General features: G+C 39.9%; 1 pseudogene; it reads right to left on the bottom strand.

Annotated features, from left to right (window-relative positions):
- Positions 1 to 8,969: 8,969 nt before the first annotated feature.
- On the bottom strand, positions 8,970 to 11,260 carry LOC138044572 (uncharacterized; annotated as a pseudogene).
- Between the last annotated feature and the right edge of the window lie 16,240 nt (positions 11,261 to 27,500).

Consider the following 27,500-nt stretch of genomic DNA (forward strand, 5'->3'; position numbering starts at 1 on the left):
TGTTGTAAACATGGCGGTTCACAGCACCAGTGAAGTCGTCTCTCTGGCCTTTCTGTGGACGAATTCCAGGACCGACCAATACAATTTGAGCAAGCTTTGAAAGCTAAAAAACTTTAATCGATGCTTTATTTTGCCAGTAGGACTGGGTGGCTCCACACTCATAAGAAAATCTATGAAATGAGAATCGGGGGTCTTCCCTTGTCATGGAACGGCTGAATTACCCAGAATTCCTTTTGGGCATGAAGGAGGCAAGCGGAAGCTGGTCCTCATCAAATGAGGAAAAAGTAGCGGGAAGAAGATTTGTAGGCGGATACTAAGGAGTAACCAAGGTACGTGCTGTTAACGTAGACTTTTTATCATAGGAAATTTGGCCTGGCCTTTAGTAATTTCTTGTCCAAGAAACGGTATAATGTAAATAAGAGAGTAATGAGATTTATATTTGCGATTACCTCTCCTCTTACGTACCACTTAACTCAAACTCTACATCTCTATGCAATAAGCGCATTCAAAATTTCCTCATATTATTGTATAAAAGTAGTTAAAGAAAGAAAAGGCTTGTCCTGCATATATGAAAAATACGTTTTCCCTCCCGTTCTCTTCTTACGCATGATGTTCGTGGAAATTACATTCTGCAGCTGCTAAACCTAGAACAACCAGTTATGATCTTAGTTCTTTTTCTTACGTTTTTACTAAGTACGTTGCGAAATGCGCTACCTGATTTTTCCCGTACCACTGAGTTTACTGGTTATAACCTAATCCAGGGCCGGATTTTGTACAGCGGCTTTTCGTTTTGATTAATATATCTTTAAATATTATTTAATATTTAGTTATGTATCTGCATATATCATGTATGTTAGCTGTAATGTCTCGAAGATATTATTCCGAAATTCGAGATGAAATAAAGTTTTATGCATGCATGTATGTTACCTTCGGCAGGGCGCATGCGTGCACTTTGTTATCTGCGACTCCAATGCTTACCATATGACAGATAAAATGACTATTCTCTTGAATATATAAGCCATTGAAATCTTACGCTAAATTGTAATGACAAGGGCGGTTTGGAGCTGTGAGTAGGCGTGGGATTTGTCTCATATGGTTTAGGGGCCGACATATCCCTCCCTCAATGCCGTACCGGGAGGCGAGGTTGGTAGCAGAAATCAGCGAAGGGCCAACTGCGTCCAAAAGCGGTCGCAAGGGCCGAAATCCCGGGATGACTCGTTTGGTACGACGCTCCAGCACCACGTCTGGAGGTACTGCATATTTTTCTCGTCTCGTCTTCAAACATTCCGTCAGCGCATGCGTGCGTAAATGTTCAGCCTCTTCGATACCTACAATACTAGACACATTTAGTTGGAACACTTAGCGAATGGTCAGAATCATCGTGTTACAAGATCGTATTTTATACCACATCCCCCTTCCCTCAATCTAATGTTGTGTGAGAATTTTTCGGGCGACTACTAGTAGTTGTGGAAATCAACATTGGAGGAAGGGGGAAACGGGGACGGGTGTTCCAACAAATGTGACGAGTATTGTAGGATGCTGAAACAGTCATTAGAGCACTGAGTGTGGCAATGCTCAGAATTCTGCAAATGTTTAAAAACGTGCGAAATCCTATCACTGAAAGTGTGCTCACGTACGCACGTGGAAAAATATCGGGTAGTTTTGCCGACATAGCAGGCACTACAGCCCGCACACAAAAACTTGTATACCACACCCGCACGGAGCCCACGAGGGACAGGATCCTTCACACTGAACATGTTGCCGATTTTAAATGATGAGAAAACTAACTTAATATCAATATTATTACAATAATTGCAGTAGGGAAAAAAGACGCATGAACCCACCCAAGGGATGGCAGCCTGAGCGTCGGTAATCCGACTAGGGTATTAGACACCCTTTCAGGCTACCATTGGAAAGGAAAAAGAAACGACTTGGGGACGCACAAAAAAAAAAAAAAAAAAAAAAAAAACAGAAACAAAAGGGAGACACCGGCATAAAATCGTTATAAACAAATAAAATATGTAAAAAAGAGAAAACAGTGCGAGAAGAAATTACATTATGACAGAAACAAAAGATGCCGCAAAACACGGGAACACAAAGACCCAACAATTTATAGAACACCAAAATAGAAGCAAAACGAGGGGAGACAAGGGCAAAAAACATGAAGACCAGGAAGTAACAAAATCTAAAGCGTGCAAAACTAAAACTCGAAAATGGGGACCCGAACTGAACTCCACAAACGTGAGTTCGGGAGACAAGACATGCAGAAAGAAATCACTGCGAAAAAACAAAAAAAAAAAACAATGAACTAAATAGGCGTCAGGGGAATAGCACTGGGCAAAGGCCAAAAATATGCGAGGCAAAGTAGGAACAAAAAACACTTTTGAAAACAATAACGCCAAATAAGCACGCAGAAGCTAAAATAAAAGGAGGAGAGGAAAGTACTACACAAAACCAATGTTTGCGAGGCGAAGGAAGAACGTATTAAACAAACTAATAAAGTACGCAAGGTAACGGGAAGACAGCGAGAAGACTAAACAAAAACCCGTTGAGGCAAGATATTCGAAAACACAAGATAGCGGAAAGGAAAGAAGCAAAGAAATCATACAAGTAACAGGGAAGGTAGGGAATGCATCACGAAAACCCGACGCTTGCAAGGCGAAATACGCGAAACAAAAATAATACCATAAAGTACAGAGATCGGATAAGCGAACAAAATCCCAAAGGGGCGAAGGAAAGACAGCATTGCGCAACATCATGGTTTGCGAGGCGAAGCACACCGGCAAACAAACACACGGGTGCAAAAAGGGGAAGGGAACTGAAGAGAGAAGCACTACACAAAGCCGAAGCTTGCGAGGCGAAGCACACTCACATAACAAATGAAACGTGTGCAAACGGGAAGGGAACGGAATAAAGAAGCACTACACAAACCCGGTGTTTGCGAGGCGAAGCACACACATAACAAATAAAAACGCGTGTAAGGGAGAGGGGGGCCGAAGAGAGAAGCGCTACGCAAACTCGGTGTTTGCGAGGCGAAGCACACTCAAATAACAAATAAAGCGTGTGCAAGCGAGGGAAAAGGGAGCCAAAAAGAAAGCACTACAGAAACCAAGTGTTTGCGAGGCGAAGCACACTGACATGAAAAATAAAAGGTGTGCAAAAGGGGACAAGAACCGAGCAAAACAGCCAAATCGGCCTAAGCAAAAATAAAAACGAGGGGACGAATACTATCGAAAAAATGGTGCCAACAAGCAGCCACGTGGACGACAAAGGGAAAGGGCGAGCACCAGCCAGGAAAAAACCAAGCAGTAAAACGAGCAAAAATTATACCGGAAAGGAGCTTGATTTTGCTGAGGATTCTCAACATTAGCTGCGGCAACTGGAGGCACTTGAACCAGGGCTTGAGCGGCGGGAACAGCAGCTTCAACTGGAGCTTGCGCGTCAGCCATAACACGGTGATGTTGCAATAGGATTCTAACGCGAACTGGGCCTAAATGAAAAGCAGAGCTCCTATTTATACTCGCACTGCGAGGGACTGCCGCGAATAGTAAACATTTCACAACGTTGCAGCAGTTATTACTGGAATTTGGAGTCTCCCATGAGGATAGTATTGTTATTGGATGAGATTTTAACTGTCCGCTGAACCCTCTCTTGGATAAGAAAGGCGGTATTTTGATTCCACGCACAGCTGTAATTCAGGCAATAAATAGTTTACAAGAAGTATTTGGTTTGCAGGACGTTTGGAGAGTCATAAATCCGGAGGTGAAGAGTTTTTCATGGAGTCAGAAATCGCCGTTTGTGTTTTGTAGACTTGATTATTGACGTCGTCTCATTTTTTTGATAATGTATACAACGTTGATGTTATCCCGGGAATTAAAACAGACATTCTGCAATCGCAATTGAAATTCAAACTTTAGAACAGGAAGTTAAGGGTCCGGGTTTTTGGAAGCTGAATGTTTCGTTGTTACTGAACAAGGATTATAATGAAAAAATGGAGCGCAATATCCCGATATGGTGTAGTGAGTCTAAATCTAATTTTGATAATCCACAAATGTCATGGGAATGGTTAAAATATGAAATTCGTGAATTTCCATTGCGCTTTGCTGAACAGGTTGTAAAAGAACAGAGGAAAAAAGAAATTGAATTGATGAGCGATTTGGAAAGGTTTACAATGCTTCATGAGATTCATCCGACTTTACAACAGTTAGAAAACGTTAAAGCAGATCTTGAGTACTATGAAGAAAAAAGGGTGGCATGAGCATGGAGCATGGAGCATGGAGAAAAAAGCAGTAAATACTTCTTAAATTTAGAAAAAAAGAAACCCTTAAAATGCTTCATGAGATTCATCCGATTGCGGAGACTTTACGGCAGTTAGAAAACGTTAAAGCAGACCTTGAGTATTATGAAAAAAAAAAGGATTGATGGAATAATTGTTAGGACAATAGCAAGGTGGTATGAGCACGGAGAAAAAGCAGTAAATACTTCTTAAATTTGGAAAAAGAAACCACATTCGAAAACGTATACGAAAATTAAATTTGAGTGGTGTTGTTACAACGGATCCTTTTAAAATATTAGGTCAAAGAAATTTTTACAAGGATTTATATAGCTCCACGAAAGGAAACCTTACAGCCCCGAAGCCAGTTTGTTTTTTGATAATCCAAATATTCCGAAACTGACAGACGATTTTAGGGATTTATGTGAGGGTGAGGGCGAAGTGACAATTGGAGAGGCCGCAGAAGTTTCGAAGACTTTTAAAGACAACAAGGTGCCGGGTAATGATGGTCTTCCACCTGAGCTCTACAAAAAATTTTGGCATCTCCTTGGAGAGAGTTTGCTAAACTCTTTTCATGCTGCTTTCGAATCAGGAAGTTTGTCCACCTCGCAAAGGCAGGCAGTCGTTACTTTAATTGATAAGAAAGATAAGGATCGTTCTTTTTTGAACAATTGGAGACTGATTTCTTTGTTAAATACAGGCGTTAAAATTTTATCTAAAATCTTAGCGTTTCCGATAAAGAAGATTCTACCGAATATAATCCATAGTAATCAATTGAAAGTGGTTATGTGGAAGGAAGGTATATGGGTGAAACCATTAGAACGTTGTACGGCATAATAATAATAATAATAATAATAATAATAATAATAATGATGATGATGATGATGATGATGATGATGATAATAATAATAATGATAATAATATAATAATAAGGTCTTTATTGAAGTCATCAAACAAACGTACTTACAACATCGTAAAATGCGGTTAAAACTGTATCAAATGCAAGTACTAAATTAGCATTCATTTAAAAGTCGAAAAGGCATCTATTTACAAAGCATTTCTTAAACCTCTCTGTTTTGACACTTGGATGTGGTAGGGATGGGATCTACTAAGCAAAGCTCTGCTTTTACGTGGGGGAAGATCCTGCAGAGGGTGCGAGGGATTATCCACAATACTACTCCATAGGCTCAAATCCCTATATTTGATAATCTGTTTGATAGATGTTACATACTGTATGTACCCAAATCTCAATGCCCTTTTCTGTAGGCAATCAATTTGACTCAAATACTTACTATAAGCAGCAACACTCCAAACTCAGATACAGTAAATAAAGAGTGATATAATAAGAGAGTTGAAAAGATAATGAAGGTGGGAAATACTATAACCATTGTTTTCACACACTCTGAGGATATGCATACGCTTAAGAGCTCTGTCCATCAAGTAGTCAAAATGCTTATTCCAGTTGGTTGGAGAATCCTGGAATGTCACTCCAAGAAGCTCCAGATACGACACACGTTTAATATTGACAATTTCATCAAGAGAGAGCAAAGTTGTTATTCCTTTCATTACAATTTCTTTGGTTTTACTTAAATTGAGTTTCATTAAATTCTTCACTGCCCAAACTTTAATATTTTCTACCTCCCTAGAGGCATATTCATCGACATTATGCCCAACAGGTATGCTACACGTGAAATCATCTGCGTATTTAGTCATCAAAATATTTTTGGAAGTGGGAATTATATCATTTACCATAAAAGTAAAAAGTACGGGAAAAGAACGGTTTGCATTCAGATTATTTTATTCTAGAGAGAGGAGTTCGACAAGGTGTTACGAGTTTGAATGTTTTGAGGAAAGTTAGTTTACAAACTAAACTGAACGCAGGGTTGTCGGAACAACAACAAGAAGATTTATTCCAAAGTGAACGTAGTTTCCACGAAGTAAAACTCTGAACCACACGTACTCAATAAACTTACACGGCCTCCGCCAACTTGAATAAACACTGCTTCTGTCGAACTTGAATAAACACGGCTAACGCCATCTCTCTTCGCTTGTGAAAAAGTAGTTAGGAAAACACTCCGCTTGGACTCGTCTACTTATATACTCTGACAATAAATTTCTAGAACTTTCTAAAATAGTAATCAATCTAATTATAGAAAGATTACAAAACACACCGATTTAGGAAACGCTTACGCACGAATCTAAAAATAAACAAACTACAAACTCTCGCGAGGCTTCTAGACAGTAACGCTAGTCACGCAATGCTATTTTTCGTAACACAAGGGGACCCTCTTTCACCTTATATTTTTATCACAGTGATAGAATTACTGGCTATAGCGATAAGGGCTAACGATAACATTCGTGGAATTTGTCTTGGGGAGAGTGAGATGAAGTTGCTACAATACGCAGATGATACGACCGCGGTCCTAAGAGACGATGCCGCGCTCAAGACGTTATTGGATGTACTTAAATCTTTTGAAAAAAATTCAGGCTTGAAAATTAACAATTCTGAATCTGAATGTATGGGTGTAGGAGAAGCTCGCGGTCGGAAGGGTGTTCTCTTTGGTCTCAATTGGCCTGCACGACCTATTAAATGTTTGGGGGCCTATTTAACTGATGATTATGATGATTTTATTACAATGAGCTATAAACAACGACTCAAGAAATTAGAAAACACAACAAACTGATGGAAAGGAAGAGGTTTAACTCTATTTGGTAGGGCTCAGGTAATTAAGTCACTTCTTTTGCCCAAGTTAATCTACATAGCCAGTATGTTTGTTGTTCCTGAGGAAATTATTAAAGAAATAAATAAAATTGTTTTGAAGTTTTTGTGGAGCGGTCAGGATAGAGTTTTGAGAACAGCCATAATAATTTTGTATGAAAATGGAGGGTTGAGAGTCTTAGATTTTGAAACTCTAGTACATTCTCTTCGCTTATCATGGTTGAACAGGTTGTGTAATGATGAGGAAGCTGGTTGGAAGTTGTATCTTAATTACTTGCTAAAAACTTACGGAGGATCATTTCTTTTTCATTGTGACTATGACCCAAAAGACTTTAAGCTTTCAAACGCTTTTTATGCAGAACTGATTAAGTTTTGGGCAGATTTCAGACAAGTCTTTTCCGAAGCTAATAGGTCAAGTTCAGTAATTTGGAACAACAAAAATATTAGGATATATGGAAAACCGGTATTTTACAAGACCTTTTTTGATATCGTTTCAATCCGTCAGTTAAGTTATCAAAGAGTAATTTAGAATCTCTGCATAATATCAAAAATGAAACGAATATAAAATGCAATTTCTTACAATGGGCTGGTTTACGAGCAGCTATTCCTATTGTTTTAAGGGGTAAGGAAGATGATGTCAGGAAGGGTGAAAAACTGGCTTTCTATTATAATAACACATTCTTTGATGTTGCGGTGGCCAAATGCAAACATTATTACAGCATGCTTATTGAGTTGAAAGCTACTCTACCAAATGGTGCAAAAAGGTTGCGGCAAAAATTTAATGTTACTCGTTAAGAATTATCCGAGATTTACCTTCTACCTAATGAAGTCTGTATGGAAACATTTCTAAGGGATTTTCAATTTAAAATTCTTAATAATATAACTGGCACGAATATTCTACTCAAGAAATTGGGAAAAGTAGATTCAGATGTTTGCTCTTTTTGTTGCCGTTCTAGAGAAGAATTGGAACATTTATTTTATCTTTGCCCCTTTTCACAAGTTTCTGGATAGACGTTAATTTATTTTGGTTTGAATACATGAAAGAAGACATTACTTTATCTTTGAAAGAAACAATTATTGGCTTCCGTGGAAAAGATCTTGATTTTTTAAATTATTGTATTTTGCTAGGAAAATCTGTAATTTACCAGTGTAGGAGAAACGAGATGAAACCTATTATAAGTCTATTTAAAGTTATGTTACATAAAAAGTATGAAACGGAGTTATATATTGCTGGCAAGATCAACAGTTGAACAAGTTTCATAAGAAGTGGAAGTTCAAGCCTCTGTCGTAGTTTTGTTTCCAGTATTATAATTGTCGCAAATGTTTTTTTTTGTATATTATCCCAAGGTTGTTGTTGTTGTTGTTGTTTAATATAACGCCGTTTGTGCTGTGCTTGTGTGCGTATGTTAGTGCGTGTGTAGGACAGTATGGAGTAGACATACTTGCCCTAAGATGTAGGCTGTAACTGCCTTGAAACTTAAACTTTTGTTTTCCCTAGTTACTTCCAATGGAAAATTTGACGACATGTTCACATTATTTTATAGATATACAAATACATACAAAATTGAAGGTCCACCTTCATATTGTATGAATATAAACGTGTTACTTTTACAATGTTACAGTTCTAGAAAGTAACAATGCATGTGGCTGTTTCACCACTATGGATATTGTTTTTGCTGATTCCATGTTACTAGAAATAAAAGCGAAACAACATTATAAAGTTTAATGATTGAAAAGTTATATAGTTAATATTATGGTATAATATTTTCAGTTGTTGTTGGTCAATAAAAAACATTAATATGCAAACAATGCTTAAGAGATTATTTTCTTTACCGGAAGTAATTTTTGTCACATCTATCTTGAAATTAAACACACATTTTATGTAACGTTATTGACCAGTAGAAGTATCCTCTATCAGTGCCATTACAAGTTCATCAGAGCAACCCTAAATACTGGTAGTGACTACAGTAATGACAATTACAGCTGGAAGTTACTTTTCAAGTAAATGTATGCATCCCTGCATTCATAGAGTCTCGTCGTTTTACTATCTGGCAAAACACGCTCGCATTCTGCTCTAAATTCGGGCTGCAGAAGATCATCAGGAACATTCAGCACTCCAGACTGAGTAGCTGCCTCCTTGAGCTGTTCCTCTGAAATGTAGTGCAAATGAAAAATAAAAGAGAAAACTACCAATACAGGAAACTGTTGAGGGAAACTGTACATGTGGTTTGGAATGCCATCTGGAAGAATCGTGTCCTTCGGTGCACATTTCCTATGGGTGTTCCAAACTTTCTGTATTAGTGGTATCATGATGAATGTAAGAAGCATCCTATACGATTGGACAGGAACACAACAAAATAAACATGTCGCAGGGCTACAACACAGGCTGTTTTGTGTCAAGCTAACTAAAAAAACTTTAACATTTCCCAATCAATCATGCCACATGAATGGTTTTCTTTGTCTTGAAACTAAACCTTGGCTTTTCAGGGACAAACCTAATTTACATGTACTAGAGCTGGCTTGTTTTTGATTATTATAATGATTATTTCTTTCAGTTCATTCGTACTATTCAGTTGAATTGACTATTACCAGGTACACAAAAACAGAGGAAGTTCCCAGGGTGTCTCATCTTCCCGCCCTCTGGGTAAAAGATTGGGGAAATAGACGGAGCCCAATCTCTAAAGTGTAGGTGAAAGTGAAACCTGTAAAAGTAATACAGTGAAACCTGTATTAAGTGGACAACTTCGGGGAATGCTGCAGAGTCCACTTAACACAGGGTGCCCCCTTAATATATATGGGGTCTCCTTAATACAGGTTTCACTGTGAATACGCTAAGGAAACACGCATAGTGAATCAACTTGTCTTCATCATTATGTGGATCATAATGGCCTTGGTCCTTGAGCCAACAGAAATGACCTTTGTAGTATTTCTCCTTGCGCTCGTGTAAATCTCTCCACCATCTCTCAATCTATCATTGAAATAAAAGCAAGAACTATCATAAAAGTCAATTAGATAACTGTAATAATTGGGCGGAAAACACAATTATGTTGACCTGGAATGTTCCCAGCATTAACCTGATTATTAAATATGTTACAACATGGATCTGAGGACTGCATAGCTACAGAACCCACCTTGTTTTACAAGTTGTAAATGTAAGCAGTCGAAACGTTTCGTTCTACATCTCAAATGACTGCACTGTACACTACGAGATAAACGATAATACACTTGATTATAGCCGTAAATAGTTTTAAAAAAGGCAATTCGAGATGGCCTTTTTTGCATGTACCGGGCCTTATAATGTGTGCATGCAGTCCATGCCAGAAATGACATTGTAATGACTAAACATCTGTCCTCAAGAATTATAAGGGGTAAAGCAGATGATAACTCCCTCCCCTTTCTACCCGGACAGGAGATCATCATCAACGGACTGAGCAAATTTTTTGCCTTCTCGCAATAATTCATTTCAAAGGTACAATAAACTTTCAAAGTGGCTCCATGTACATTTTATTTAGTAACTAAGTTACCTGGTTTTCAGTTGACGGTCCATAAACGACAGTGTCACTTGGGTCCATGTCACCATGATGTCTTCGTAAGAAGGAATGGATGGTAGCCATGACCCCCGTTTCTGTACACCTGTCTACTCTCAGCATTGCAGCCATCACTCTTGCCTCGTAAAGATAATCGAGATACCATGGCCAACCACTTTGGGATTACAGTTCGATGTCCAGACTCGCAACCAAAGGAGTTTCCTACTTGCTAAATCAAGTCAGCCATACATAGCCAATGTGAATGTCGAATTTTGGTATCCCATAACTTTATCATGGCCGTCTAACGAGTGAGCCCAGTTTGATCCCCTTGTAGTAAAATTTCCTTTCTGTCTTTATTTCTTTGCCCTAATGCCGCCGCGTGCTTCAAGACCCTCTGGGTCCAAGTCAGACATGACGTACATTTGGTCTCTAGTTACTTTTATGCCATACTCTTGGCGGAGTTTTCTGTACATAGCCCGGTAACCTAAAAGCTTACCAGGGCCTTTCAATTCGTTTTCCACTGCTTTCTCTACGTCTTCAACCTCAACACTTTCGTTGTTACAGAAAATATCAAAGTGAGGAAATCGCCTATCGAGAGTTGAGAGTTCTCATGCTCCAAGGATACGCTGGGAAATCACGTTTGAGGAAGTCCTGCGTCTCGATCCTTTGGAGTACTTGCTGAACAAGCTTGCTCATGGCTTGTCTTAAATTATCGTCCTCCTTCCAGGTAGAGTCAGCCATGTTTGTCTGGCAAACATGGCGGATAGGAACAAACGCATGGGCTTATGGGGGTTATTGGTTTGGAGGCCTGGGGCGAGTTTGGCAGTGGCAGCGATCGGCCAAGGGGAAATTTTACTTCCAACGAAAGTAGATATTCGCATGGCTGAGCGCTGCCACTAACTTTGTTTCTCATTCTCTTTTCAGAATGTATTCAATTTTAATTGACTTTGACCTCTAACTATATTCTATTTTGCATTCTCTTATAAAAAGGCAGTCAATTTTAACCTGAATATAGTTGAGTTTGCACTTTAATTGCGTTTGTATCTCGTTAAGATTTTACTTGCATTTTGTTTTACATTTTGTTGTATTTGTATTTGATTTTAATGTAATTTTAATTTTGTCTAACATTTATTTACTTGTTAAAAAATAAAAATGAAAAAAAAAAAACAGCGCGGAAAGCTCAGTGGCAGTCCTCGGCCGCCATATACGTGTAACCGTTTAGCCGTAATAACCTCTTATATGTAGAGAGATTGTATTTATTCAATGTTACTGTACAAGTCAAATAATAAACTGAGGGAAAAAAAGAAAAATCAGTGGTTCCACTTTACCTCGAGATTTTGGGACAATCGTAACTCGGAAATAATAAGGAATAGATTGTTCGAAGCATTGCGGCCGCTAACCTTCGAATTTCGGAACCCCCAAGCCACCCAAAAAAGGTCCCGAATTTCGGAACCTCCAAACCACCCAAAGACGTTTCCGAATTTCGGAACCCCAAAACCACCCAAAGACGTTTCGGAATATAATTTACCACCAAACCTCGTTATTAAAAGATCGATTACAAAGATTAAGACACAAGTCTCGGCAATTTCCTAAAATTCAAGAAAACATTATTATTTTATTTACGGTATGACAAGCAGAAAACTGCGGTTTCTCACTCGTTGCAAACCGAAATCATAATCTAAATGTTAAAAACCACGTTTTTGGCAGCCTGAAAATCAGTTTTATTTTAATCGATTAAACTGAATTCTTTTAATCTCAATTCTTAACCACTAGCTAGAATTGTAATGCCGGGTTGTTGTCACATAAGTAAAGAATAGAGAAATAAGTTAAGTTTTCATGACAAAAAATAATTCTGCCGTTTGTCGCTTGCCACAATCATGGCACTTAATCGTCTGAGTACACAGGGTGAAACCGAGCGAATAACTTCGAACATCAGCCAGCATAGATTCAGTCCTATTGGAATCTGCAAATAGTTCTGGATATTTGTGTTTGCGAGAAACGGCATACTGACCATACTATAAAAATGCTACTGAATTAACAGCAGAGTATACAAAAGTTTTGATTTTATCAACGGAGTTGATAATGTAAATTGGCCACCGTACAGAGATTCGAAAAGCTGACGTGTCGAGCGTTAGCCCTTCGTCAGAGCGAATCGACCGCGCACAGGTGGCTCAGTTGGTTGAGCACGGGCTGTCACGCGGGAGGTCGTGAGTTCAACTCCGGCCGGACCAACACTCAGGGTCTTTGAATAACTGAGGAGAAAGTGCTGCCTTTGTAATTACATCTGCAAATGGTTAGACTCTCTAGTCTTCTCAGATAAGGACGATAAGCCGGAGGTCCCGTCTCACAACCCTTCAATGTTCATAATCCTGTGGGACGTAAAACGAACCCGCACACTTGTTGTAAAGAGTAGGGCATGTAGTTCCCGGTGTTGTGGTCTGTCTTCTGTGATGTATCATGGTTGGGATGGTAAATGCTCGGAGATATTAGCTACACCAAGCTACTCTAAAAATCCGAGGGTAAATAAAGATATATGATATGATATGATATGAGGAATTGTGGGTTACGTGTAGTTTTTATAGTAGAGTAGGAGCTATGCCATTGGGGGTAACATGGCAACGTCAAAAAGAGGTATATATTAGTTAAATGAATATCGTTTGTTAATACCGTGAGGATTAAGGGTGCCGATTTGGAAGATGAATTTTTGTTGCAGATTCTTGCGGCTTTCCGTCGTACCTAGATGTAGGGAAACGCCGCAGATAGGCCTTTTTTTTTTTTTTTTTTGGAGTGGTTAGGGAGATTAAAATGACGAGCGCCTGGCTTAGATGCATCCTTGTCATTCTTCTCAACATCGCGAAGGTGTTCGGGGAATCGGTCGCCTAGTCGTCTACCTGTCTCACCAATGTATAGTTTATTGCATAACGTACAGGTTATGCAATAAATTACATTTGCGGAGATATCCCGATATCTTGCTAGTGTTAACAATGAAAAGACAAGTTTTTCATTGTGAGCGCGCACATTTAAAAGTGCAAGGTTGCTCGTTAGTTTTGAGCGCGATTCTAACTAAAAAGCTGCCTACGTTTTTGTCGCGTTTGAATGAAATAAGTGGAGGTTGCGAAAAGATACTACCAATCTCGGGAAAAGATTCTACCAGTCTCGGGATTTACACTATCAATTCCGTTGATAAAACCAAAATGTTTGCATGCTACCTCCCCACAGACGCAGCACCACAGTTTCTTTAGAAACTACCCCCTTCATTAACAGCTAAGTACCCTGCCACGCCGATAAAGTTCTGCCTAACTGGCAACTCGGTACGCGGAAACTAATAAATTCAATTTGAAGCATATAATTTATTCAAAAGAGTACTTCTCGTTCTAAATAAAGGCGTGACTCGCGAATTAAGCGGTGATCGATTGTGAATTATACGGTTCGGTTAACTTCATTGTTCACAAGATGGTATGAAGAAAATAGCACTCGTTTACAGATTAAGCCTAAGCGCTCGTTTCAGTGATTAGGCCTAAACTAAACTAAGATAGATTTCCATCTTGACTTGATTATCTCACTGCGTACCGCGTACCGCTTAGCCAGCTTCTGATAGCCTTCCATCTGGATTATGGTCACCTCGCCACCAGGAAGACTCCCCACCAAGAGTAATCTCGCCACCACCAAATCCCCACCAGTAGACTCGCCACCAAGGGTTAGCTCGCATTGCTTTGGTATTCTTCTGGTTTATTCTGCCTCATTCTGGTGTTATTCCGCCTCGTTCCGGCATATTCCGGTATATTCCGTTCCCTGTGTGTAGTAACGTGCTATTTCTTCCACAACAAATAAATACCGCATATACTCGAATAAGCGCCGCACCAGAGATGCGGCGCTTATTCCAGGGCGGTATTTAAAATATTTCTCATGACCGAAGTGCTCTAAATGTTATCAAAAGCAAAAGCACATGCAATTTCCTTAGGGAATCACGTGACCCATCGAAAGCTGACGGAAAAAAACCGAAAATCGGTCGGCGCTAACTAAAACATCAAGTCTTGGCATTTTTATGTTCATTCCGCTGTATTGCGGTTTTTTTGGGTGTCCTTCCGCCTGAATCCAGTGTCATTACGCCTAATTCAGGTGTCATTCCGGCTCGTTCCGGCATATTCCGGTACCATTCTTGTTCATTTCGTTTCATTCCGGTGCTATACCGCCTCATTGCGGCATATCCTTTCCGTTCGGTTCCGTTCCGTTCCTGTGTTTAGTAACGCCCATGCTTTTCACAGGATTTTGTGAGCAAAATCTTGTGAATTGTTTACCAAAACTAAAATTCCCTAACTTTTCACTGACTTAGAAAATATTTTAAGATTTTCCCTGGCTTTTCACAAAATTCCCTGACTTCTCCCTGACCTTGAAAAATGTTTGTTTTTCCCTGATTTTTCCTAACCGTGGCAAACCTGAGTATTCAATATGAAGTCAACGATGCCATGGCCGCACAGGGAAGACCTACGATCGATGGCGACCTATTTGAATGAAAGAGTTCTTAGGACATAGCGTTGATGAAGTGGCAGTACGCGCGGACTTATTTCTCTCTTCCGCCATCACCCTTTCAAAACACGTCCAAAAACAAAGGGGTTCATTAGCAAAAACGATGGCTCTGCACGTACGCCAGGATTTTTGGTACATTTCAAACTTTCTCTCCGAAACGGGACATAAAATAACTAAGGTTAAGGCCGTCAGAATCCGGCTTTCTTTGTGAATACTAACCGCCTAGCGCGTTGCCAGCTTCTAAGACAGCCATTTTCAATTCGCAATTTATTGTTACTTGAATAAAACACATATTTCAAATTGAATTTATTAGTTTCTGCGTAGCCGGCTACGCTTTGTTCGAGTGGCAGGGTAGAGGATGCTTGTTTTATGAGTCGTGAGTCAATGAGACCGGCTCAAAGTCAATATATAGCAATAATCTATTGATTAAGCCTAAGCCCTCGTTTCAGTGATTAGGCCTAAGCACTCTCTGAAAATTTTAGCTTTTATTTTATGGTTTGTTTAACTGCACTAACTCATTGACTAATTGACTCATAAATACTTAACACGCGGCATGGTATTCTACATGTACAAGAACCGTACGCAATAAGACAACTTCGTATATAGAAATAAGAAATCACATTTCCTTCAAGACTATTTTCAAGATCAAATCGAAGAACAACGCAAAAGTTCAATGTGCAGTTCGTTGGGGGTCAAAAATGTGCGACCACATGATGTAGTCGGATCCAGTTATCCACACACTCGTCCCTGTCAATCAATCAAAGTTCAAAATTAACAAAATCTCATGAAAAACAAACTTATTGCAAAAAATACTCGCACACATCGCTGTAGAAAGGTTTCTTAGCTAGAATTTACAACAACTGCTGGGACATCTTTAGCCCTCACAGCTGTAATAGGAACATCGTTATCCGGTTCAGTATTCAGCTTCACTTCCAAATGGTAGAGTCTATGCAAAGGCGTCTCCATTCTGACGAAGGCAAGTTGCCGGACTTAACTTTCACTGCTGCACTAACGAACTTGCTTGTTGGCTTGACCAGGAAGTAAGCGTTGAACCCTTCACAGTCGCAACAGCTGTCTTGGGGTCGTCTTATCATGTATGCACACAACATCTGCCACTTGAACCTTACGCAGTGAGCTAACTCTCTTAGAACAGCGATGTTGTTCTCTAAGTTGTGTGAGATACTCTGCTCGCCAGCGGTTCCAGAAATGATCGAGGATGCGCTGTAAGAACCTTGCTCTCCTTGAAAGCGCTTGCTGGGTATGTGCAACATCAATGGAATAGTTCTTTGATGGCACTGACAGAAGTTTTCGGCCTATGACCAGGCGAGACGGCGTCAGGGGTTCCTCAAACTCATCACAAACGTAAGTCAACGGACGTGAATTCAAGACTGCTTCAACTTCTACAAGGGTTGTAGACAGTTCGTCGTAATTCAATCGCTCATTGCGTAGACACTTCTTTAAACTTAACTTGACAGACTTCACAAGACGTTAAAAAAAACCTCACCACCAACATCAACATTGAACCTCCAATTTGTACCATCACGCGGACAATAGGCTTGCATCATTGAGTCCTTAAATGTCTCTCCATTGTCACTGACAATCATGATTGAGGTTCCCCTTCTTCCCTTAAATCAAGCGAGGGCCTTGACATAACTTTCCGTTGTCAGACTTGGCACAAGTTCAAGATGAACAGCTCGGCTTGTAGTGCATATGAATAAGGCTATGTAAACTTTGTTAATTTCCCTTCCTTTTTTCGAATATATGACATAAATAGGACCCACAAAGTCCATTCCAACACGGGACAACGCCAACTCGCCACTTAACTAGAAATCAGGAAGCGGTGGAGAATGAGGAACTGCATAACTTCTACCTTCTATCTTCTTACAAACAGATTGGAAGATTAGCTGCCACAGGATGATAACTTGGCTCAGTATACCAAGAGGGTCATACAGCTTTCTCGTCGCTGCAAGACTACTTCTCTTTGTAATAGGACAACCATTGCTGGTTTCCATTGGAGAGGCCAAGTTCAGAGAGAACATGTCACTTTCAGTGTCCCATCCAATTCCAAGCACTGCAGGGCTTACCTTTTGCCCTGAACTGAGAACTTGAGAAGGTCTGATCTTCCTCTTGAATCTTACATTCTTCAACAGGCTTGGTTGAAACTTCAACCAAGACTCTCCTTCATGTTTTCAATTCTTTTCTGAACTAGTGTAGAATTAGACTCCCCTCTTTCGCCTATTAAAGCCTCCACACTTGAAAGATTATTTCAGATTCTTGAACATCTCGAAGACCAGATCATCAGAGTCTTCTCCACCTACAAAATCATCCACATGCAGGCTCTTCAACACACACTCAAAAAATTCTCCGGGAAGATCAGTGAAGTTTAGATGATGACGAATAGTTGCATTTCACAACAAGGGACCTGAAGAAATGCCAAAAGCAACTCTTGCAAATCTGTAAACTTGGAGATTTGGGTGTTTGCTTCCGGAATCATCGACCCACAGGAAGCGAAGATAGTCACGATCCCTTGGGTCACAGAAAGTTCACTTTATGAAGGCGGAACCTCAAAAAGGGTGTCGTAAATGAGGGAAGACAGTGGTGGGCCAGCATAAAGACAATCATTAAGACTGGGTGTGGTACTCTGTGCTTTTGGTTTCCTTATCAACACGAATCACTTTATGATGAGGAATGTAATGCACCTTGCCAACACCGTTAGCCGTTCCTTGATCCACAGGTTCAATGATCCCTTGTTTCAACTGTTCTCGGATGACATAATTATACTGCCTGGACACATCAGGCTTGACACTCAGATGCCTTAACAGTGACACCAGCCTTGATTTGCATAATGTAAAATTATCGGGAAGGAGGTCATGATCCTCATTGAATGGTAGTCGCACTTCATATCTACCTTCCAGAAATTCAACTTCATTAACAAACTTGTCATACAGAGTGGCATTGTCATCATGAATTCCAAAGGATTCATAGTCCCAGAATTTTCTCAGTTCTGGTGCAAGATCATCATGATTTATTACACTCGATTCCACCGTCAAAACGTGAGTTGCAATGAGATTCACAGTGTTGGCATGGAAATTATCACATATGACCATAGTGGCCCCACTGGTTCCCAGGGTGCACCCCTCACTATAGTACCTTCTACCAAGGACCAATAGTAGTCAGCCCCAATGAGAATGCTGACTGCTAGCACTCCTCCACCAGCTCTGTCAGCCAATGGAAGGTTAGGGAGATTCTCATAGCTAGACTGAGTCAGTTCAGTGGACTGTTGGGTCAAGGGGCCACAGATCACTGGTGCTACATATGCTTGAATGTACACAGTTGCATCGCATAACGTTTTGATGCCAACTTGAACAATCTCACAGGTACGTAATCTGACATCTGATTCTCCAAAGGTCTTGATCAGCAGGGAATCTCTACCAACAACGGGTAGCTGCAATTTTTCCTTAACAGCCGGAGTCACGTAAGGTCGATGACTGCAAGAATCGAAAGCAAGGCGCACCATTAGTGGACTACTGTCATTGTCTGGACGCATGACTTCAGCGGTTGCAGTTTGCAGCAGCACGGACCCTCTGTACTGATCCACATATAAACTGTTAGAGACATTAGGTAAATTCTCAACTTGTTCTGGTCCACTCACAGTGTGTTCAAAACTACCACACATAGCAACATGGTGGGCTCCTTAACATTTGAAACATTTCACAGGACTTTTACTGTTACGTGACAAATGACCAGATTTGGGACAAAGATAATATCTGCTTTTCTTCGTCAAAACTTGCTTTCTAGACTCAGCACTTGTGACCACATTACATTTAGAGCTCTGATGATTTTGATTGCAAAACGAGCATCACACAAGAGAAAACTGTTTGTTGTCAGCACTTCCACAGTACAAAGCAGAAGTAGAATGAAGCGACTCACCTCTCTGAAACGAGTTTGGCGGTCTGACGTCGTTAGGGTTCACAAGACATTGTTCTCTCAGTTGCATTTCCTTGTGAAATTCAGTCAAGATCTCTTTCAAATCCCATGTTTCTGATTCCAAATTCCGTGAGATTGCAATTCTAAATTCCTCCGGTAATTTCTGCATGATAATTGGTGTTAAAAACCAACCATACATTGCAGAAGAGATTTCTATTCTTTCCAATCCACGAACATGTGACTCAACTTTGTCGTACAAACTTCGAAGCCGCTTAACTTTGCTTGTAGATGCAACCTTGGGAATTTTTGTGAGCGCCTCCATGTGGCTCGAGATCACAACCTGTCGGTTTCCGAATCTGCGGAAGAAGTTTCAACTTTCTCGTTTCGATGGGATTCCCTCCAGATATTAAATCTTTAGCTTCAGCGATAGTTTTTCGCACAAACATTCGATGACTGTCGCGAAACTTTATCAGATTCTTGGACATACCTTGATTCCCACGAGTCATTAAAAGCACATAGCAGCACGCAGCACGAATTCGAAGATGATTTAAGTCAAGACTTTCTGAGTTTACTAGCAGAATCCTTCCCGGGTCTCGGCACCAATTGCAAAGGAACCGTACGCAATAAGACAACTTCGTATGTAGAATAAAGAAATCGCATTGCTTTCAAGACTATTTTCAAGTCAAATCGAAGAACAACGCAAGAGTTCAATGTTAAGTTCGTTGGGGGTCAAAAATGTGCGACAACGGGATGTAGTGGGATCCAGTTTTCCACACTGCAGTTACTTATGGTACTTTCGTCCCCCGCATCAACCAAGAAACAACTTTCAAGTCAGATCAGTTTTTTTAAATTTCCAGTCATTATGAAACGCGTTTCTCTCAGATTAGCTTCAATCGTTCGTCTTTCTTGTTACTTCTTGAAGGGGAAATCACGGTTCAGAACATAACCAAGCTCTTCGCCATCCTTCTTTGAAGGACGGTTGGCGGAGTTGTAAATAACAACTTTCTTTTTTTTTCATTTTCAACAAAATACCACTTGATCTCACAAAGTCGCAAACTGCCAGGGGTAGTCATCATAATATTAGCTGAAAATCTTGAGGAATTTCCAAATTCGTTTGGAACGCCTTTTAGGATAAGTTTTGTCATCATAAATGGATATCAATTGCCTTATTACGCAAAGATAAGTAATGAAAATAACTTTGTTGGGTTGAGCATGTTCGTTGTTGTAGTGTGGTGGTAAAGGCACACAGTACTATAGATCTGGAGGGTCCGAGTTCGAGTATCAGTAAGTGCATAGCACCGTGTCGGCTTAAGTTTTTTCCCTCTCTATGTTGTAATGTTGAGACTGAACAGATTAGCAATAGCTATCTGAGGGCCCGTCCACGTGTAAATACATTTAGTAATTCAAGAAATAAAGATGTTGTTGTATAGGCATCTGAATACAGAAAGCGATAAGATGATACGAAACATTAAGGCCCGTTTCATACGTTGAACTTTACCTGTGCCGAACCTAATGATCAGGTTCGGCACATGTAAAGATCAACGTATGAATCCATTAGGATCGGCTGATTTGTATTTGGATCGACCTACACTGTGCCAGTCGAATAGAACGGTAAAAGTTCGACTTCGATTCAGACGTAGGACTTTTACATGTGCCGAGCCTAATGTACAAATTACTTTAATGCATTTTTCGGTATAACTGCGCTGATGATTAGCTAGTAGAGAGTAGTGACACTTCACACGTTTGCTGGGGGAAGAGAAATCAGAGAAGCGTAACGACCGTTGAGAGCGTTCTCGAGCAACTAGACAGCCAACAACGATTGATTTCCAACTTGCTTTATAGCTATATTCATGGTGTGCATTCGCATCTCAATAAAGCTGATCCAACTTAGCGAGTAAATGGTCCATTTTAAGGTTGCGTGCTTGGTTACCTGGCCTATGAATGAAAGTAAGGCTGGAGTTGACCTTGTTTTGATAGAAACCTTACTGCTTTTCTTATGCAAATTCTTACTAATTAACATGACAACAACATCATTAACATAAGAACAGAAGGGAGGTCTGTATTATAACAAGGTCAACACCAGCCTCACATCTCAGCCTTTCATTTAAAGGCTATAGCTAGGTAACTACGCACACAACTGTAAAGAGGTCTATGATCAAAGTAATTAATTTGGCTTTTTGCTCTGAAGCGAAATGGTATGGAATGGAAATGAGTCGTTTTAATTAAACCTTTTTCACTATTCATTTCCTTATTTTAACCGTTGGAAATGGTATTTGTTTACGCCAAGAATTAGGTTCAGCAAATGAAAAGTTCCACATCTGAATCAATCTTCGAACTTAATCATTTGGGTGGACCCATGTAGGTATTAAGTTCGGCACATGCGGTAAAGGTCGACGTATGAATAACAAAGCGCTTGAGGGAAGTTATCGTTGTTTTTAGTTTTTTTAGCGGAGGATTGTTAGCTGCTTTAGGTAACACGAGGATCACGAATTTAACCTAAGGAAAAACCGAGACCGGATTTGACCCACAACATGAACATGTGAGCTTCCTTGATATTCCTTGAAGTTTTGCTTGAAAAGAAAACTCTGTTGGTATCGACCACCAGCAGTTGTCGCAAAATTGTATTGTCTAACTTACAACTTTATTAAAGAAAACGAATATTTTTGCCAGTTTTGTCAACATTTACCTCTATAAAATGTTCACTCTTTCACGCTATGAATATACGAGTGTTTGTTGGTTGTTTATTTGTTCGAGAAGGATGAAGTATTAGCAGCTATTCAGCTGATGTGGACCTGCCTACCCACCCACCCATACACTCACGAAGGACAGCCACAACACCGAGAACTTCATCCCCTACTCTTCTCGAATAGTGTGTGGGTTCTTTAACGTCCCACAAGGAACTTATGAACATGAAAGATATTTGTGAGACGGGGCCTACCTTTTATAGTCCTTATCCGAAAAGACTTGAAAGTATAACCGTTTGCCGATGTTATTACAAATACAGCACTTTCTCCTCAGTTATTTAAAGACCCTTAGCGTTGGTCCGGCCGGAGTCGAACTCACGACCTCCCGCATGGCAGTCCAATGCTCAACCAACTGAGCCACCGATGCCCGTTGTCAAACATTTGCATAATAAAATAAATTTGATAATGCCAAGAAAGGAATCAGATTGGACATAATTTGACAGCTGTGACGCACAATTGATAAAATCAACTTCACAAGAAGGAAAATTGGATGTTATAATGTCATAATTCCCTAGTTTTCTTAACATCCGTTTGCGCACTTCCCCTTCAACCATATTCGAAAAAAAGTGTCAAGGTAAAATGATTTAGCGCTATAGAGATCTTTTAACAAATGTGAGTATTTCCCTGCTGAGCTAAGTAAAGGAAACACTGCCAGAAATATGTTCACGTATCTCCAAGTTTTCGTTTAGACCTGCGGAAATTATCTAAGCCATGCTTCAAGAATAAAATGCAACACTACTTACTTCAAACTCTCAATCAGGAGAAGGATTATGTTGGCATACCGACTATTATGTCTCATTTACAAAAAGTTATATAGCCAAGTTTATAGTTTATAGAGTATACATTATAGGCTTAAGATATAGGCATGATTGCGATCAATTTAAGTACTCAGTATAGGTCAATCTAAAATTTTATTCGTATAATATGTAAATATATCAATTTAACTCTACCTGCCTAGATTAGCTTTCGCTATTTGCGGGTTAGAGTGATTCTTTCGTAATATGTAATAAGAATAATAAACTTGACTTGACTTGATTCTTTTGCAGTTCCGTCGACACCATTACCGCAAGTCGGCTAGTAGACCGGAAAGTTTCGAAGAGGAAATAGATCAGGAACAAAGTCGGCTGTTCATGGCCTCCGTCTGAGATCTGCATCATAAGGAGGTAGAGGAGGTAGTGGAGGTAGTGGAGGTCCCAGTCGTTGAAAACGTCTGAACATGCAGGGAACCACATAGCTTTCACATTTGTGGCGAGGAAATAAAAGTATGACTCCTAGTAGAGCCTTGCCTTAAATGTTAATCGGGGTACCAAAGAAGAACTTAAAATGTTAACCGACGTTATCGGGATACCAAGGAGGAAAAGCAAGGCGAGGGGTTGCGTGACTTCTCCCAACCCCAGCCCTGTCAGTTGCGGTCTCGACTTATAAAACGTCAATTTTTCATTTTTATTGGATCATCGACAGAGGAAAATTGGAAATTGATTGGATATTTACTGCATGGATCATTCCCTCCATCTTGAAAGCCCCTTCCTTGAAAAATCAAAGAATTAGACCCCGATTGGAAAGGTTCTGAAAAAAATAATTTCAAATCGATTGGCTTCTTTCTTCCTTTGCAAATAAAAATTAAAGATTTGTATTGTCATTTTTAATTTTCATTCAATAAGCAACCATGATTTTCATGTTTGTGTTTGTTGGAATTTTATTCTCAACGTTCCTTGGTAAAAACAAATGAAACATTAAAAATACAAAATCCATTTTTTCATTTTCCATTTTTCATGGAAATCAAATGGACGGAAGACCCACGGACCGTGCTTGGCTGCCAGTGCTCTCGATTGCTCATACAGGCAAGTTCAGTGATGAAAGTGTCTACTGCGTCCGTTTGTTCCGGCTTCTGATTACATCAGCGTTAAGTTCCTCCTTGGTATCCCGATAACGTCGGCTAACATTTTAAGTTCCTCTTTGGTACCCCGATTACTTCGTCTAACATTTAAAGCAAGGCGAGAAGTTCTAGTATGAATTCTATCTAGAAACGTCTCCATATGCGTGGAGACAGTCAATAGGGCCGTTTATACGAGAGAAAATAAGCCGCCGCTTACACTGACCGTGGCTTACATAAGACGCGAACACACCCTTTAAATGGTACAAAATCGAAGTTCACGGCTTACTCCATCCGCAGCATGCTGAAGCCGTGGCTTATCCTGGCCTAGGGGTTTTGAGCTGTGCTTATCTTGGCCTCGGCTTACCTTGGACATGAAAGTGTTCGTATAAATGTACTCAAGCGTTGTCCGCGGCTTGCTCGTGAACGGCTCCTGCGCATGCACTTGTACATGTTTTGTTATTATAGCCCAGACATCCCTTTTGCTCTCGTCCATTCGCCTGAGAAAAATGGCGAGCGCGAGTAACGAATCACATATTACTAAAGAAAAAGGTTCGGCGAAAAAGCGAATGTGGAGTGCCCAGGAAGAGAAATAGCTTCTCACTATTTGCAGTGGTATTGAAATTGCTAAGGAACTTGATAATTGCGTCACTTCAGCCAGTGTAAGTTCTGCAGCGCACCGGAAGTGTTCATTAACGACTAATTAAGTGACGATATTGAGAGGCTCCGAATTTAATTCCAACTCCTGACAAATAAGAAATAAATTAACAAGAGTTTCCATGGCTCGTGGGAAGGAGACTTCTATCGTGGTGCAAAACGTAAATTACTGCCAGTGGTTCGCAGTCTCATCAAGCACAAGCTAAACCCTGTTTAAATAACCGCTCTTTCCAAACCCACGGCGTGAAATACAGTCTCAAAGGAATTTAAAGACAATATTTTCCTTTGACGTTGATAAATTGGTAATAAAAAGAAGGCCCGATTTCTACACTTCAACACTGGGCATTATTGACTGAGTTAAAAAGGTCATTTTTTAGCCTAACTTCGTATATCACAGGGCCGGTTGAAGAAAAACCTATTTTATCGAGGAAAGAGTCACGCAAATGTTAAGCATTTCTCTTTCCATTATAGAAATGATATAGAGTCATCACCATAGTAATGGCATGTCCCCGCTTTTTGTGCAATTGATAATAAGTTATCATGAAGCTTAAAGAAGTGTCAATGTTTATTTTTGCAAATACAAACGCCCTTAAAGGCTTGTTTCGCAAATAGCTCATAAGGTTTTTGACAAAAGTAGACGCAATTATTGAATAATTATTAGTGGATAGTTATGATCCTGTGTTCAATGATTTTTTTTTCCATTTCTCTGACCATTGTGCTTTGTAGACTTGCTTTGAGTGTTCTTTAATCATTGTTTGATATTTGTGAACCAGCGTGTTCTATATTTGTCGTGATATTGCTTTCATTCCAGTTGCGGCCTGTCGAAAACTACCATAATATTTATTGACCGAGCTCAAGACTGAATCAGCGTCCCTGATCTTATAGGCCGCTATTGTCAATTTCGGCCCGCGTGCCGTTGTCGAGTGGAGCAGTTTGTTTTTTGTTACTAAGTTGTGAACAAGTTAATGTCATTTTAAAAATAGTATATTGAGAAAGATACAAAGATGCCATACTAATGGTAATACAAAGATGCCATAATAATGGTAGTAGTAATGATAATAATAATAAGAAGAAGAAGAGGAAGAAGAAGAAGAAGAAGAAGAAGAAGAAGAAGAAGAAGAAGAAGAAGAAGAAGAAGAAGAAGAAGCACGAGTGCTCTACTAATTGGGGAGACTACAAATTAACTGAAAGCGGAACAAATCAAATCAAATGTTGGTTTTTGAGGAGAGGAGAAAACCGGACACCAGGGGAGAAACCTCAGAGTAGAGAACCGCACATATGGCACATATGGCGTAGAATCCGAGAATCGATCCCGGGCCACATCGGTGGAAGGCGAGTGCTCTTTACATTGTTGTTCGAGATACAAAGTGTCCAAGTGTTTTACTTGCATTTCTATTGTTATTGTGTTATTGTTAACTTAGATAAGTTGAGATGCAGTACTTTAAATTAAAAAGTGACAACTACTATTGAGTTCCAAAAATCTGCAAACAATGTGTTATATTTTTTGTCTTGTTCGCACTTAGCGATAGCTACTACTAGCTACTACTAGAAGCACTCTTGGTTTGAGTCATATTTGGAGAACCGCATGCAGAGATGCTCATTAAGCTGTGGTGCTCCTCAAGGCACTATCTTAGGACCGCTGTTACTTTTACTGTATATTAATGATTTACCAAATTGCCTTTGAAATTGTCAATCAAGGATGTATGCGCAGACAATATCCAAACTTGTCTAAATGATGATTTAGTAAATGTTAGCAATTGGCTGATAGCGAATAAACTCACGCTTAATATGACCAAAACTGAATTTATGCTAATTGGGTCAAGGCAGAGGCTGTGTACTCTAACAGTTCCTCCTAGACCTTCAATCAATGGCTCTCCCATTGAGCATGTTACTACTGCTAAATCGCCAGGAGTGCTTATTGATGATAACCTTACTTGGAGAAGCCATATTGATAAATTAACCAAGAAAATTGCTTCTGGTATTGGGGCCATAAAACGAATCAGGCATCTTGTCCCCTATGGGACCTTACTTTCTATTTATCAGGCCCTAGTACAACCTCATTTCAACTACTGCAATATTGTTTGGGGAAACTGTGGAGTAACTTTGCAGGACAAACTGCAGAAGCTACAAAACAGAGCAGCCCGTGTCTTGACCTACTCTAACTATGACGCTGATGTCAACAATTTGTTTGAACTCTTAGGATGGAAATCCCTAGTCTCTCAAAAGCAAATTGAAAGAGCAACAATGGTATTTAAATCCCCACGGGGACTAGCACCTGAGTATCTCTGCTCGAAATTTGTCCATCGCGACTCTGTTCATTGTTTGAAAGACTCTGTGAATATGGTAAATGTTCCGCAACCGCGCACAAACTACTACAAAAACAGCTTTAGCTATAGTGCCGCAGTTTTGTGGAACAGTTTGCCATTAGAACTAAGAAAAACAGAGTCCCTCAATCAATTCAAACGACCAAGAGAAAATGATGGGACAGAGAGGGAGGCTCCCGGTCCAGCCCTTGGGATATGTCATGTCCACGAAAGTTATTTTTAGACGAGCGTAAGTCTTCCGAGACGTCCGCATGCAGGCCAACCTCGGTCCGATGTTTGAAAGAAAATAAATATTCATCAGCCTTGCACGTACGCCGTCATTTTCTCTTTTCACAAAGAACCTGAGAGCGAGGCAAGACTGTATGCGGACGTCTCTGAAGACAGAATTCCGCTAGAACAAAGACTTCCGCTCGGCTAAAAATAACTTTCGCGGACATGACATATCCCGGCCAACGCCCTGAGCCTCCCTCTCTGTCCCCTCATTTTCTCTTGAAACGACTGATTAAAGAGGTCATCTAAGCCATCATTCTAAACACGGCATTCATGGAAAGCAGCTTTTATTTTTTGATATTGAGTAAGATAGTTAATGTAGTTTACATAGTTTAATCTATACTTGGTTTTAAATTTTTAATTGTACATATGTTTTTATATTGTACTGGGTACAATTGAATGTGAAGTGAACTTATGGTGATACCAGAGCTTAAGTAATCAAATCATTTCAATTTCACCCAACCATGGGCCGGGAAAGTGAGATAGCAGTAAAACGTTATATTACCGTCTCTGGAGTAAGCAAAACTATGATCCCGGCGGACTTGTGCAATATACTCTGTTGGTTAAACGAAATTGCACTCAAACCATGTGATAACCAATACAAGCATATTTTCCATTATTTTCCAGCCACCAATTACGTTTATGCTACTAGGGTCTTA

Source organism: Montipora capricornis, chromosome 4 (genome assembly GCF_036669925.1).
Source record: "Montipora capricornis isolate CH-2021 chromosome 4, ASM3666992v2, whole genome shotgun sequence".
In the NCBI taxonomy this organism is placed as follows: domain Eukaryota; kingdom Metazoa; phylum Cnidaria; class Anthozoa; order Scleractinia; family Acroporidae; genus Montipora; species Montipora capricornis.